Below are 5,201 nucleotides of genomic sequence, written 5' to 3' on the forward strand. Positions count from 1 at the left end.
AAAGAGCTCTCTGTGAAATGGGAAAAGAGGTTGGAGAAGGAGACGAAGAATTGGGAGGCACAAATCGAAACTGCAGTAGCCAGGGTAAAGGTCCTAGAATTTGAGGTAAACAGGCTGAAGCAAGTCTCAGGGGTAGTGACCAGAGAAGACACACCATACGAAGCTGAGAGGCTGAACAGGAAGGAAGGAGATATGAATTATGCTAAGGTCATATCAGCCTGCAAAGAAGGGCCAGGGAGTGGAAGGGAAGAGCAGAAGGGTGCAGATGGAGATGGAGATAGGTCGAATGCTGAGGCACAACCATGCTACCAAAAGCCACTGGAAAAATCAAGGGAGAAAATGACCACATACAGACAGGAACCAGAGTCACAGAGGGAGAGGCAATGGGAGGAGGAAAGGGCAAAATCAGTGATTATCCATGGACTTCGGGAGAGAGGGAAAGGACACACACTGAAAGACGGCAGGAAGAAAGAAAGGAGATTGAGAAAATCATCACGGAAATAGGGGGAGAAGACATTGACGAGATTGTAAATTTTCAGAGAATAGGGGGGTACTTGAAGGGGAGAAACCGACCGATCAAGCTGATTCTCAGGACAGAAACAGTGAGGAACAGGATCCTCCAAGAGAAACCACGGTTGAAAAGCTCAGAAGAGTACAAGAAGGTGTTCCTAGACAGAGACAGAACACAGAGACAGCAGCTGAGGGAGAGGACAAAAAAGCGAAAGGAGCTAGGAAAGGAGACAAGGATGGAACCAGCAGAGGTCAGTCAGAGCAGAACAGAGCAGCAAGGGCAAGCACACACACAACTATCCTCAGAACCCCACAACCTATAACACCATCCCAACACACAATACAATCCATACCCACAGCTTCCACCCAACCCCCAACCATAGAATCCCACAGTATGCTACCAGGTCTCCCACCCCCACAGGCCCCCCAAACCACAGTGTTGGAAAGGAAACTGAAGGTATGGTACACAAACGCTGATGGAATAACAAACAAGTGGGAGGTGTGGCACGAAAGAGTCAAAGAGGCATCACCAGACATCATAGCGATCACAGAAACCAAGCTTACAGGTATGATAACAGATGCCATCTTTCCAGCGGGATACCAGATCCTGAGAAAAGATAGAAGGAATAGGGGGGGTGGAGGAGTGGCATTGCTGATCAAACACCGATGGAATTTTGATGAGCTGGAGGAGACAGCGGAGAAGAAAGTGATTACATAGCTGGAACGCTTCACTCTGGAGGTCCTAAGGTGATAATTGCAGTGATGTATAACCCACCACAGAACAGCAGGAGGCCAAGGCAAGAGTATAACGAGAGCAATAGAGCGATGGTTGACACACTGGCTGCAGTGGCCAGAAGAGCTCATGCATACAGGGCAAAGCTCCTGATCATGGGCGACTTTAACCACAAGGAGATCGAATGGGAGAACTTGGAGCCACATGGGGGCCAAGATGCATGGAGGGCTAAGATGATGGAGGTGGTACTGGAAAACTTCATGTACCAACACGTAAGGGACACTACAAGAGAGAGAGGAGAGGATGAACCAACAAGATTGGACTTAGTATTCACCTTGAGTAGTGCAGATATTGAGGACATCACATATGAAAGACCCCTTGGGGCCAGCAATCATGTGGTTTTGAGCTTCGAATACACAGTAGAGCTACAAGTGGAGGGGGAAGCAGGAAGGCCAGGACAAATGAAACCAAACTACAGGAAAGGGGACTACACAGGAATGAGGAACTTCCTGAATGAGGTTCAGTGGGACAGAGAACTGGCAGGGAAGCCAGTTAATGAGATGATGGAATATGTAGCAACAATGTGCAAGGAGGCTGAGGAGAGGTTTGTACCCAAGGGTAACAGGAATAATGAAAAAGCCAGGATGAGCCCATGGTTCACCCAAAGATGCAAGGAGGCAAAAACCAAGTGTGCTAGGGAATGGAAGAAATATAGAAGGCAAAGGGCCCAGGAGAATAAGGAGAGCAGTCGTAGAGCCAGAAACGAATATGCACAGATAAGAAGGGAGGCCCAACGTCAATATGAAAACGACATAGCAGCAAAAGCCAAATCTGACCCGAAGCTGTTGTACAGCCACATCAGGAAGAAAACAACCATCAAGGACCAGGTAATCAGGCTAAGGAAGGAAGGAGGAGAGACAACAAGAAATGACAGTGAAGTATGTGAGGAACTCAACAAGAGATTCAAAGAAGTGTTCACAGGGGAGACAGATGGGGCTCCAGAAAGACGGAGAGGTGGGGTACACCACCATGTGCTGGACACAGTACACACAACCGAGGAAGAAGTGAAGAGGCTTCTGAGTGAGCTAGATACCTCAAAGGCAATGGGGCCAGATAACATCTCTCCATGGGTCCTGAGAGAGGGAGCAGAGGCGCTATGTGTACCCCTAAAAACAATATTCAATACATCTATCGAAACAGGGAGATTGCCTGAGGCATGGAAGACAGCAAATGTGGTCCCAATCTTTAAAAAAGGAGACAGACATGAAGCACTAAACTACAGACCAGTGTCACTGACATGTATAGCATGCAAAATCATGGAAAAGATTGTCAGGAGAAGAATGGTGGAACATCTAGAAAGGAATGATCTCATCACCAGCAGCCAACATGGTTTCAGAGACGGGAAATCCTGTGTCACAAACCTACTGGAGTTCTATGACATGGTGACAGCAGTAAGACAAGAGAGAGAGGGGTGGGTGGATTGCATTTTCTTGGACTGCAAGAAGGCGTTTGACACAGTACCACACAAGAGATTAGTGCAAAAACTGGAGGACCAAGCAGGGATAACAGGGAAAGCACTGCAATGGATCAGGGAATACTTATCAGGAAGACAGGAGCGAGTAATGGTACGTGGCGAGGTGTCAGAGTGGGCACCTGTGACCAGCGGGGTCCCACAGGGGTCAGTCCTAGGACCAGTGCTGTTTCTGGTATTTGTGAACGACATGACGGAAGGAATAAACTCCGAGGTGTCCCTGTTTGCAGATGACGTGAAGTTGATGAGAAGAGTTCATTCGATCGAAGACCAGGCAGAAATACAAAGGGATCTGGACAGGCTGCAGACCTGGTCCAGCAACTGGCTCCTGGCGTTCAATCCCACCAAGTGCAAAGTCATGAGGATTGGGGAAGGGCAAAGAAGACCGCAGACGGAGTACAGTCTAGGGGGCCAGAGACTACAAACATCACTCAAGGAAAAAGATCTTGGGGTGAGTATAACACCAGGCACATCTCCTGAAGCGCACATCAACCAAATAACTGCTGCAGCATATGGGCGCCTGGCAAACCTCAGAACAGCATTCCGACATCTTAATAAGGAATCGTTCAGGACCCTGTACACCGTGTACGTTAGGCCCATATTGGAGTATGCGGCACCAGTTTGGAACCCACACCTAGCCAAGCATGTAAAGAAACTAGAGAAAGTGCAAAGGTTTGCAACAAGACTAGTCCCAGAGCTAAGAGGTATGTCCTATGAGGAGAGGTTAAGGGAAATCAACCTGACGACACTGGAGGACAGGAGAGATAGGGAAGACATGATAACGACTTACAAAATACTGAGAGGAATTGACAAGGTGGACAGAGACAGGATGTTCCAGAGACTGGACACAGCAACACGGGGACACAGTTGGAAGCTGAAGACGCAGATGAATCACAGGGATGTTAGGAAGTATTTCTTCAGCCACAGAGTAGTCAGGAAGTGGAATAGTTTGGTAAGCGATGTAGTGGAGGCAGGATCCATGCACAGCTTTAAGCAGAGGTACGATAAAGCTCATGGTTCAGGGAGAGTGACCTAGTAGCGACCAGTGAAGAGGCGGGGCCAGGAGCTTGGACTCGACCCCTGCAACCTCAACTAGGTGAGTACAACTAGGTGAGTACACACAGGAACAGGTATTTACAGAGCGTCAAAGTAGCAAAAAATTCTGTTGAACTGAAGAGAAGACCATCAAGACAAGAACCATTTATACAACACAGGGATCAACCCAGGACACTGAAAATTCAATTTTGTGCTCTTGATCCAAAGCATTGGAGCCACCCTTCCTTTCCTTAGATTAACTCTGTTCGCCTTCCAATTCCCTTGGCTCTCTATGACCCCCTGTGGGTTTACTGTTCTCCCCGTGAATTTAATAATGTGATATTTATACTATTATCAGTTATGTCTTGTGTAGTTTGTGAGTCATCATGAGGGTTCCAGAGGTCACTGGCAGCTTATACTATGAGGGTTCCAGTGGTCACTGGCAGCCTCCACCATGAGGGTTCCAGTGGTCACTGGCAGCTTATACCATGAGGGTTCCAGAGGTCACTGGCAGCCTCCACCATGAGGGTTCCAGTGGTCACTGGCAGCTTATACCATGAGGGTTCCAGAGGTCACTGGCAGCGTATACTATTAGGGTTCCAGTGGTCACTGGCAGCTTATACTATGAGGGTTCCAGAGGTCACTGGCAGCTTATACTATGAGGGTTCCAGTGGTCACTGGCAGCTTATACTATAAGGGTTCCAGAGGTCACTGGCAGCTTATACTATGAGGGTTCCAGAGGTCACTGGCAGCTTATACTATGAGGGTTCCAGAGGTCACTGGCAGCTTATACTATGAGGGTTCCAGTGGTCACTGGCAGCTTATACTATGAGGGTTCCAGAGGTCACTGGCAGCTTATACTATGAGGGTTCCAGTGGTCACTGGCAGCTTATACTATGAGGGTTCCAGAGGTCACTGGCAGCTTATACTATGAGAGTTCCAGAGGTCACTGGCAGCTTATACTATGAGGGTTCCAGTGGTCACTGGCAGCTTATACTATGAGGGTTCCAGAGGTCACTGGCAGCTTATACTATGAGGGTTCCAGAGGTCACTGGCAGCTTATACTATGAGGGTTCCAGAGGTCACTGGCAGCTTATACTATGAGGGTTCCAGAGGTCACTGGCTGCCTGTACCATGAGGGTTCCAGTGGTCACTGGCTGCCTGTACCATGAGGGTTCCAGTGGTCACTGGCAGCCTCCACCATGAGGGTTCCAGTGGTCACTGGAAACCTCCATTATGTGCATGGACGAAGCCAATGTTTACAAATTTCTGCCAAACATTTCATCGGTGATTTTATTACCAAGAAGAATACAGATCACAGTAATATGGCTGGAACAAGTCACAAATAACCCGACGTTTCGGACCATCCTGGACCGGTGTGAAGTCAAAACA

The sequence above is a fragment of the Cherax quadricarinatus genome, chromosome 67 (genome assembly GCF_038502225.1).
Source record: "Cherax quadricarinatus isolate ZL_2023a chromosome 67, ASM3850222v1, whole genome shotgun sequence".
Taxonomy (NCBI): domain Eukaryota; kingdom Metazoa; phylum Arthropoda; class Malacostraca; order Decapoda; family Parastacidae; genus Cherax; species Cherax quadricarinatus.